The sequence below is a fragment of the Antennarius striatus genome, chromosome 8 (genome assembly GCF_040054535.1).
Source record: "Antennarius striatus isolate MH-2024 chromosome 8, ASM4005453v1, whole genome shotgun sequence".
Lineage (NCBI taxonomy): Eukaryota > Metazoa > Chordata > Actinopteri > Lophiiformes > Antennariidae > Antennarius > Antennarius striatus.
In genome coordinates this window covers 1223702-1235000 of record NC_090783.1, presented here as the reverse complement: position 1 = coordinate 1235000, position 11299 = coordinate 1223702, and the positions used below count along the sequence as shown (strand labels likewise).

At 47.0% G+C, this 11299-nt stretch overlaps 1 protein-coding gene across 4 annotated transcripts in view; it reads left to right on the top strand.

Moving 5' to 3' along the window:
* Positions 1–11299, top strand: part of mgat3b (beta-1,4-mannosyl-glycoprotein 4-beta-N-acetylglucosaminyltransferase b) — a 28996-nt gene that overhangs the window by 9449 nt on the left and 8248 nt on the right. Inside the window, exons 2-3 of one of the 4 annotated variants that reach the window (XM_068321016.1) lie at positions 1377–1463; positions 10526–10585. The exons of 2 other annotated variants lie outside the window; for them this stretch is intronic. The gene's annotated coding sequence lies outside the window, so the exon portion shown is untranslated. The remainder of the gene's footprint in view (positions 1–1376; positions 1464–10525; positions 10586–11299) is intronic. One more of the 4 variants, XM_068321014.1, reaches the window with a different exon arrangement.

The window sequence follows — 11299 nt, the reverse complement described above, 5'->3', positions numbered from 1 at the left end:
ATCTGTTTCTGTGATTGCCGTCAGTCACATGACTACCGCATCTGTTTATAAGTCACTCTTGACGCTTGTGAAGATGCTTGCCTCGGTCACATGACTACCTTCTTAAAGGGGCAGCTAACACAGAATACTGCTAAACTGAAGCTCCCTAGCTAGCAGAACCAACAAGAGACAAACGCTGGTGTGACGTTACGAGGACGCTGCTAATAAAGTTGATACAAACCGGATTCAGGTTTATTATTATTGTTATATATATATAAAACAGTTTAATGCTGTTTTCGGTGTTATATTTTGTTGGATTTCTCCTCCACACCTTAAAGGCTGTTCAGTGACGTTAAACCGGTCTGTGGAGAGTTAATAAGTTCAGACAAAGGACGTCAGCTTGATGTGAATAGGTGAACATCAGTCATCCTATAGTGGAATTATTGTGCTTTTGTGTGAACTTTGTCAGCTGATAAACTTTCCCTGCCTTCTAAATTCCTCCCTGGTTGAGAATAACTTTAGATTCTCCGACCGGTTTCCTCCTCAGGAAATCTTGAGTTTCAGATGTTTCAGTCACGTCTGATCGTGTTGCGACTCGTACAGTCGGGTCCAGGATAGAACCGCTGCCAACGCCTCTATGTCTTCTTCAAGTTACTCGATGAAGCCTCCGCTCCCAGGGGGCGTGTTGTGTCGACCGGCGGTACCTCGGTGTCGTAGCCTCAAACGTTGGCGTCTCGTTTCCTTCATTTGGGTTCTGAGGTGAGTTCCTTTGAGTTCTAGTGTGTGCTCTGCGGGGCGCAAGCGACCGTTAGCTGCGTTAGCGGGACGCATGAATCACCTGGCAGGAGGTAACGGGCTGCAGACGGGTGGAGGCGTTCGTCGATGCAGACAAAACTACGTCTGGAGGAAATGATCCGCTTTTCGACGACCCCGGGTCTGACCCCTCGTCTTGCTTTGGGGCGTTTTTGGCTGACCTGATGTCAAAACTGTGTTTAGTGTTTAGCAGGAAGCGGGTGTCGCCTCGCTCGACTCCAGTTACCGGGTTTGGTTTTATAAAAGATCTGACCTGAACGAGGGGCCACCTGTCAACTCCCATCCACTCAAGGAGAGGCTTTTATTCTGAAATCCATCCCTCTCTTTGTCCCCTTGGCCTCCAGCGAGTGTCGCCGCCCTGCTGGCCAGTGGAAGTAAATGTGAGAAACTTCCCTCCTCCCACCTTTAATGAGTGATCTGATCACAAGGTGCTTGTGTAATCTCTATTTTGCTGCCACGCACACACGCACACGCGTGTTCTCCGTTCATATCCTCCCCTACATCTCTATTCCTGTCTCCTCCTCCTCCTCCTCCTCTTCCTCCTCCCCCCTGATGGACTGGTTGGTGTGTCACCCTCCCTGCAGGTCTCCTGCCATCAATTTGTTCTGATCGGCTATAAAAAGGAATCTTCTATTTCCAATCCCGTTCCGCGTGTTCCGTGAGGACTGCAGGTACGTCACGCGTGTTTCTGTCACGTGGTCCAGAACGATCCTGAGCATCTGAGAAATCTTCTGTCGCCTATTTTATTATTAAATTAAATTCTTGACAGTTTTTGACATTACTGGATTTTATGTTGAAGGGAATCCGAGGCATGTTTGCAGCTGTTTCTGCAACTTTTGGTGCTTTTATTTTGAAATGCATGAATGGCCTTTTATTTTTGAGGCTCCGCGCGACACTGGGATGGTTTTTTGTGCGTCAAACTGATGTTGGGATTGGACGCTGTCACCATTGTCTCCTTCATGCAGGAATTTGTCGCCCCGACGGGGTTCCAGGCGTTTCTTTGTCCCCCCCCCCCCCCCCCAGACGGAAACTTGATTTACGGCAAATAAAGGAGCACAAAAGTCGCTCTGAGACGGACACATGAGGATGAGGATGAGGGTGGGCGGTGATGAGTTTTAATTTAATTATGAAACTCTGCGGCGTGTTTTGGGCGTTTTGGAGCAACATAACCTTGTTGCTCCCAAACGAGTGAGGAAATGACCTCCAGGCGCGCAGGGCGACCTCGACAAAGACGAGTTTGAGCGAGCAGAAGAAGAAAGAACCTGGATCTGAATAGTCAAACACAAGCAGGTCGACTCCAGGCAGGTGTTCGTCCCGAGGCGACGGCTTGATGGATGTTTTTTTATATTTAAAACTTCACATTTGAAGTTTAATTGAATCGCATTCAGTGGGCGGAACGGCGGATTTGCCGGGGCTTGATTTGGACGGTGAAGCCGATTGGTCGGTTACCGTTTGGATCTCCCTCCCATCCTCCCCTGGAGTATTGCAGATACCAAAACTTAATTTGCTTTTGCGGCCTCACGCTGCTCAGGGATTGGTCGAGGAAAATGACCTCGCGGGGATGAGAACCAGTTTAACTAGTCGTCTCCTGGAAGACGCACGAGAATCCCTAACTTGCCGCTCGCATCTCCTGGGGGAAGGCCGTCTCTTCTCTGATAGGTTGATTGAAAGGCGAGGGGGCGGAGCTAACAGATGTCACCTGGAACTCGATCAGGTCTCCCCTCTTGATGTGATTTCCATCGTTTGTCTCATTTTATGCGATTGCGGCATTACGTAACCCGGTCGTCTCGCAACGTCGTCGGTCTGTGTCGGAGTTGTGATCTTGGATCTTCCAAAGTCTTTATTTACCCCGCTACCCCTCTGGGGTTGTTGCTGGCTTACATCAAACTACAATCTTTACCTTTCTGTCTCGACAGAGTCACTTACTTTATGCTAGCTGGCACCGCTTGGGCTGCGGAGCTGCTAGCCGTTAGCCGGCGTGGGTCGTCTTGAAAGGCTTTCTCTCCTTTCTAGTGAATCATTTCACCCAAAACAAGAGCTAAAGGCTTGGCTGAGCTACCATTGCCAATTGCTAAGTTGATCCCATTAGCGATAGTGCTAATGACATCTCAGACCTGCGGCTTATTGATGGAAAAGACGCAAACCGTGGCGCCAAGAGATTGACCGTTAGCGATGGACGAAGTGTGAGTGGACATGCATGAGCGCTAGAGAGAGCACAACAAACAGCCCAGTTCTCCTGGGGACGGGAAATGCTAGCATTTCACCGCTTCTCTCTAATGTGGTTGACATTTATCTATTACCCCCCCCCACCTTCCCATCCAATCCGCTTCCTGTTTCCTGGACAGTCTTGACCTTTGCGTCTAAAAGGAAGGAGGGTCATTGGGGACGGGGCGAAGCTGTCCTCGGTCAGTTTGGTCGCTACGCTAAAGCAGCTAATTGACATCCGTCACCGCCGCTTGACTCCCGTGCTTTCAGGTCCGTCTACAGGGCTGATGCTAACGCTAACGCTAACTCTATAGTTGAAACCAACACCAGAAGGATAGCAGGACATCCATTTAGCACGGATGCTAATGTCGGGGTTGTCACAGTGAATAACCCGATCATTTTGGGTTGTGAGAATTTTTTATATTCAGTCGAACAGAATGATCTCCATCTGACTCTACAGTGCAGTTACAGTATTTCTCCCCGCCCGCCAAACCCCCCACCCCTACCCCAATCAGTCTCTTGGGTTACTATATAACAACATGGGGGTTAAGGACGTTAGCGTTCACTTTTTGCTGTCCGTCTGCACCAGGAAAGCCTCTTCTTCATCAGGGACAAAGTCTATGGGAGAAAACGCTCGTCCGTCGTTCGCCCCCTTTGGGGGTCCGCTTCTATGGCAACAGCAGGAAGTAGCGGTGACTCAACCAGCACTCGAGTAGCATCACAGCCGCTGATGTCGGAGATCTTCACTCCGTTTGTTCTCCATGAAGAAACTGACCCGTCCCATCTGAAAATGTTTCTATCCCATCCTAACGTTTCTTACCCATCCTAACGTTTATAACCCATCCTAACGTTTATAACCCATCCTAACGTTTCTAACCCATCCTAACGTTTCTAACCCATCCTAACGTTTATAACCCATCCTAACGTTTCTATCCCATCCTAACGTTTCTAACCCATCCTAACGTTTCTAACCCATCCTAACGTTTATAACCCATCCTAACGTTTCTAACCCATCCTAACGTTTCTATCCCATCCTAACGTTTCTAACCCATCCTAACGTTTCTAACCCATCCTAACGTTTATAACCCATCCTAACGTTTCTAACCCATCCTAACGTTTCTAACCCATCCTAACGTTTCTATCCCATCCTAACGTTTCTATCCCATCCTAACGTTTCTATCCCATCCTAACGTTTCTATCCCATCCTAACGTTTCTATCCCATCCTAACGTTTATAACCCATCCTAACGTTTATAACCCATCCTAACGTTTCTAACCCATCCTAACGTTTCTAACCCATCCTAACGTTTCTAACCCATCCTAACGTTTCTAACCCATCCTAACGTTTCTAACCCATCCTAACGTTTCTATCCCATCCTAACGTTTATAACCCATCCTAACGTTTCTAACCCATCCTAACGTTTCTAACCCATCCTAACGTTTCTAACCCATCCTAACGTTTCTAACCCATCCTAACGTTTCTATCCCATCCTAACGTTTCTAATCCATCCTAACGTTTCTAACCCATCCTAACGTTTCTAACCCATCCTAACGTTTCTATCCCATCCTAACGTTTCTAACCCATTCTAACGTTTCTAACCCATCCTAACGTTTCTAACCCATCCTAACGTTTCTAACCCATCCTAACGTTTCTAACCCATCCTAACGTTTCTATCCCATCCTAACGTTTCTATCCCATCCTAACGTTTATAACCCATCCTAATGTTTCTAACCCATCCTAACGTTTCTAACCCATCCTAACGTTTCTAACCCATCCTAACGTTTCTATCCCATCCTAACGTTTCTAACCCATCCTAACGTTTCTAACCCATCCTAACGTTTCTAACCCATCCTAACGTTTCTAACCCATCCTAACGTTTCTTACCCATCCTAACGTTTGTATCCCATCCTAATGTTTCTATCCCATCCTAACGTTTCTATCCCATCCTAACGTTTCTAATCCATCCTAACGTTTCTAACCCATCCTAACGTTTCTTACCCATCCTAACGTTTCTAACCCATCCTAACGTTTCTATCCCATCCTAACGTTTCTAACCCATCCTAACGTTTCTAACCCATTCTAACGTTTCTAACCCATCCTAACGTTTCTAACCCATCCTAACGTTTCTAACCCATCCTAACGTTTCTAACCCATCCTAACGTTTCTAACCCATCCTAACGTTTCTAACCCATCCTAACGTTTCTAACCCATCCTAACGTTTCTAACCCATTCTAACGTTTCTAACCCATCCTAACGTTTCTAACCCATCCTAACGTTTCTAACCCATCCTAACGTTTCTAACCCATCCTAACGTTTCTAACCCATCCTAACGTTTCTAACCCATCCTAACGTTTATAACCCATCCTAACGTTTCTAACCCATCCTAACGTTTCTAACCCATCCTAACGTTTCTAACCCATCCTAACGTTTCTAACCCATCCTAACGTTTCTAACCCATCCTAACGTTTCTAACCCATCCCATCCTACCTGTTTCTCCTGCTGGACGTCTGAGGCTACGTAGCGCTACTGCTAGCAGAAGGAGGTGAATTATTCCACTAGCCTACGGTCGTGTTAAAGCAGCAGACGGCTAAGCTAGCTAAATGACACTAGCTGGATCAGCTGCTGTGTGGTGCGTTTGAGGAAATCTGACAGTGTTCAAATCTGCATTCAAATTTGCATCTTGTGTTGGATTCATTAACGTTCCTCCGGCTACCTGTCTCGGCGTCTTCAGCATCGACCAAAGCCTGATGAGATCTCCCTTTAGAAACACGTTTCTGGTTCTGACGGAGACGGGAAGGACTTTGCCCCCCCAGGGTCGTCCTGAATCTCTCAGCGTTAACAAGTTTCATTTCCTGTAATTGTTCGTCGGTGGCCGTCTATCTTTATTTGCAGACGCCCTTTCGTTTGCTTTGCTTCCTCCGTCTGTGTTAGTTTTTTTTCTAAAATTAACTTCCTGAATGTCAAACGTGGCCGTTAGCGTTAGCGTTGTTGTGACAATACAGGGTTTCACTTAACAAACACTGGCCGCTTCACCGCGTCAACAGCCAGAAACAAATTCCCAGCATGCACGGCGTCACCTTTAACTGTCTGCAACCGTCACAGTGAGCTGCAAGAGACGGGCCGTGTGATCGCGCCTGGCGAGCGACCCGTTAGGGAAAATCTGGACGGCCAGATCCGATTGGACGAACTGTTGATCAGTCCGTGGAGCTGCAGAGCAGGAAAAGAGCAAAACAATGTTTGGTTTTAAATGAGTGGAATTTCTCCTCCACATCTGTTTATAAGTCACTCTTGTGGAGATGCTTGCCTCGGTCACATGACTACCTTCTTAAAGGGGCCGCTCTGGCCGCTAAACTGAAACTCCCAAAGCTAGCAAAACCAACAGGAAACAAGTGTTGGTGTGACTTTACGAGGACGCTGCTAATAAAGTTGATTCAAACTGGATTCACCTTTATTATTATATTTAGAATAAACAGTTTAATGCTGGTCGTATTTTATTTTTTTTGGATTTATCCGCCGCACCTTGAACCGGTCTGTGGAGATAAAAGGTTGTTGTCCACAGATATAGACGATCAGTAATCAATAACACGTGTCGTCTCAAACCTCCACAGCTGGGCTACAGGTGCCTGGCGGAGCCAAAAAGGACAAAAACGCTCTTCTGATTGGAGAAACATGTGGAGTTTGACCTGTGGCTACGTGTGAGCCAAATGCTAACAGATAAAGCGTGTGATCACGCGTGAGTAACAATCGAGTCGCGGGATATAAAACTGTTTCAGCTGCTTCAGCTTTTAATCGGCTCCATCGGCGCTTTTATTTCCCAGCGTGAGTGAACGTCCCACGTGGACCTGCAGCTCCTTCACGTCAGGCTGGTATTTTTAGTTGCCCCAGTTTCCTGTTTTATATTTTATCACCTCAGGTTGCCCATCTGCCCACGTTTTGACTCAGGAAGTGGGTTTTTTCGTGGGTGAATCGCTGAACGCGGCCTCCAGGCGTGAACGTGAACGCCACACCTTCCCAGGTTCCCTCTGTCGACACACAGCTGCGCTTCCGATCAAACACGTGTCGGCGTTTATCCGCTAATGAGACGCCGCCGCCATCTGCAAACCGCTAGCTGACGAAAGCGAGCGTCGAAAGAGACGAGAAGCGAAACGGGATGCGGCCGAGATGTTACTGTCACCTCAGTCCAGTCAGTCGGCTTTTAAATTCCTGGGATGATGTCACGATTTAATCGCTTCTGGTCACCAGGAATTTGACCTTTTCTGATTCCACGAACGGCGTCACAAGTTCTGAGATAAAACTCTAAACATATCTGGTTGCTAAGCAACCGTTTGCCGCTGATGGAGGCTTGAATCCGATAGAGCTGCCAGACGTTATGGATGTTCGGATGAAATCTCCACCTCTTTATGTCCTTATCTCAGAATCTAAAATCAGCATTGATGATTTTTCAGGAAATCAAGAAAGTAAAAGCACGCTGTCGTCTCATCCTGCCCTCCGTTTTCCTCCCATCATCCTTTGCGGGCCTCTTCTCGTTTTCTCTGAACACACTTTCTTTCGTCGTCGACTCCACGATAACAGTCATCTGCTGCGGCTGAACGAGATGCGTTCGGGTGTCGCCCCCGAGCGCCGTACGTCTCGGCGCTGATAGCAGGGGGTCAACCTGCAGATCGCACGCTTATCAGCGCTGAGTTCCTGTTCAGCAACGATCGTGGTCAGGACGGCGCCAGACGCCACTGCCATCAGCCCGGTTTTTGTGCGTTCAGCAATTACTGCCTGGACTCCAAAGTAATGCACAGTTCAACCCGAGCCAGATGGAACCGGTCTAATTGCTTCCATCTTCCTGTTTCCGTAGCAACAATGGTAGAAGACAATGGAAACGCCTCCCGCCTGGAGTTCTTCACTTCGTTGACCTGCCCAAGCTGAAAGCAACACCTAGCATGTGACGCTAACCAGTCACATGCTAGGTGTTGCTTTCAGTTTGAGAGGACGCCTCCTTCGCATCGGCCGCCGTCGCCGCCGTTAACGAACAGAATTAGCAAACGTCAATCCTTCAGGCGCAGATAGAAGAAGTTCTGGCAGCGAATGATTCTCAGTCGGCCAGGAGGAAGAGGATGGTGGGGGGGGGACATGGGGGGGGGTGTTTTCATCCCGTCTGGAAAATAATGACATACCTGGGGAAAAGCAGCTAGCGCGCTTGTTTACCGTCAAAATGATCTGCACACCCTGTCGAACAAACAAGTTAATCCAGCGCCAGGCGGAAACCAACTAGCCCCATCTGAGCGGTTAGCCTGTTAGCGTTAGCACATAGCGACAGAAGTGAGTGGGCGTGGCCAAATAAAGGTCAGGATTAATGGATTAATGGAGGAACAAATCGTTCGCTGCATTCGTTACCGGAGCTGCGCCGAGATGGACGACGGCGTAGGAGTTAGCAGGGAATCGGGAAGTTGGTGAGCCGCCGTCGCCACCCCCCAAACGTTTTTGTCCTGCTGTTAAATCAACAACTAGAAGAATCTGGAGACGGAAAGGAGGAAAAGGAATCCAGGTCAGGGGTGGGGAGCACTGAGATGATGATGATGATGATTAGAGGATGCTGGGATCTGATTGCACGCTGCAGCTGGACTGATTGATCATAATGATTGATTTGTTATCACAATGCAAAGGCTGCAGACGTTTCCTTTTTCGCGTTTGAAGTCTTCATCCCCAATTGCACCCGTTACACCCAGATAATATCCGGTGCCGGGGCTCTCAGAGGCGGGACTCACTCTGGCCCCACCCCCTTACCCAGTATCCACCTCCTCCTTTTACCTCAACACGCACTTCTGTTGACTTGCTTGCATTATTAAACCCACTTAGCGCGTTAGCGTTCTCCGAGGCGGCGACCCATAAGCCCTGAGAAGAAAAGATGGATCCCAGAAGAAAAGACGAGGGAGGAAGAAGAGTCTCGTAACGGATGCTGTCAGCCAATAGCATGCGCATACAATATCATGTGACTACCTAATAAAAATCTGTGATGTAGTGAAGCCGTGCATCTTGAAGCGCGAATAAGTGAGGGATTACTGGATTTATTAGAAATTCAATAATTAAGTGTCTTATTTTGTCGTTAGCACCGCTGTTTCCGCTGGCGCAGCTATTTCCGCATGCTGACGGAAATATCCGAAGTGACCCGAACGCTCCCGATCATTAAATATAAACTCGGGTCATGACCTCCTCTCGTTCAATGAAAACAAAATGATTCTTTTTTTACAAGCTAAACCCGCAAATTGGTGGACGACAAGGAGAGGACGATCGATTGAAAGAAAATGAGAATAGAGTGTTTTATAGTAGATTTTGCGTTAAAATTCTAACTAAACAACAAATGGTGAATGCTGAGAGGGGGGAGGAGTGGTGACAGACCGATCAGAAGGTCAATGAAAGATATTATCAATACTTCGCTTGATATTTTTCATGCCTTTTTCAATTGAAATGAAAAATCATGTTATTGAATTAAAAACTAAACTAAACTAAACTATGGCGTACCAATGGTGTTGGTGGTGGTCAAAGTTCAAATGTGTTCTAGTCTCAGTAAACCACCAGTAAACACTGAGTAATATTTAGTCTGACTGTATCTTCAGAGTGAATGAAGTTTTCAATGGTTGAATCTCACATTCATTCCTGCATCAAGTAGGACAGAAATAAAGAGAGTTCAGCTCCAGCTGCTGGCTTTAGGGGGTTTTTGGAGGTAAACTGAATGCAGGAAAACAACCCCATTTTCTAAAACATTTCCTGGGGGGGCCCCCGATCCCCCATGCAGGGGGGGTATCCCCGCCACACACCCCTACGACGAGTGTGGTTTTACACCTCCCAACAATTGAAAACTTGCATTCACTCTGTGAAGATAGTCATACAAAATATTACTCAGTGTTTACTGGTAGTTGTACTTGCTAGTACAGCCAGCCGCTGTCTTGGACACACAATGTGGCTTTTTGTGGTTTACTCATTCTTTTACACTGAGCCACAGTAGCTTAGTCACACTAGCTCCTGGTGCAAGACCAGCAAAGATATCTGGTGGACTAACTAACGGACGGACAGAGGAACACTGACAATTACAATACATCCCTGCTTTGAAGCGGGATGTAAAAAATTTACAGCCACCACTTACTTACAATTTACCACAAAAAAAATATTCAAATCTGTGATGTCTGTGGGAGCTGGGACTCCACTGGACCTCCAACGGTCCTTCAGGTAGCACGTCTGCTACGACACCCAGGAAGAAGACTTCTGCACAGTCCAGAGTTCATGACTTACATTCTTGGTCATGTGTCATCTGGTGAAAACTCACTAACTGGTTTAGAACTGTTTTTTTAACATTTGCTGTTGAAGGTGTCGACCTGAAAACATGAGTTTCCTAGTAACAAAGAGAGTTTCTGACAAAACCAGACAAGCACCATTCTTTCCTGTTGCCTAGCTTTGCCCCTGAGAGGTTGTTCCTAGCACTCATGTATGAACACTGTTGTGAACACACTGGAGTAACGTCTTCCATCATGTCTTGGTCCAGAGGCACCCTGGTTCTGATTCTGCAGAAGGCACTGGTTCGACTCCTGAGACCCATCTATTTGTAAGTGACGGATGACAGGTTTCCTCAAAGTCTACTAATACTGGATGAATGTGTCTACATCCTGGTGTGGGGTTGGCTTTCCTTTCCCGGCGGGTATCTGTAGTTGGGTTATAGATCAAAGCAGTATGTATTGATTGATCAAAGCCCCTCCTCGTCCTTTGATCAGCGTTTGTAAAGCATTACCTCAGTTAGTTTGGAAACCTGAACTCCTGCGTTTGTATTTACCGTTGCATCGCTCTACTCGTCTTGGGTGTTGCAGGTTGTAATGACATCCAACGTAATTACGTTTCGAGCTGGTCGCTGCTACGTCAGGTTCTGCAGAAACCTGAGAACTTATCACCGACCTCACGTCAGCATCGGTTCCCTCCACCTCTTCCTTTCAGTGTGTGACTCATCTTATTGTTGTGTCGGTGGGGTGTATAGTCTTTAAAAAACCAGTTTGGACTGCTAACGCTTCCTTTTCACCTCTTTAAAGTAAAGAAGAAGTGCAGTGATGTTGAAGACAACGTGATTTAAAGCCAAGACAGACACAAATTTGTGTTTCATTCAAGTCCAGTCCGGTTTGAACAAGCTGGACTTGATGAGGATTATCCGAAATCCCTACATTTGCAGGACATTGTCATTCCTCAACGAGTTCTCTGCAATCTGAGGATCACCAGTAAAGAAATGCTTCTCTTTCTGTCCTGGACCTCCATTACAGCCACCAACTACAAA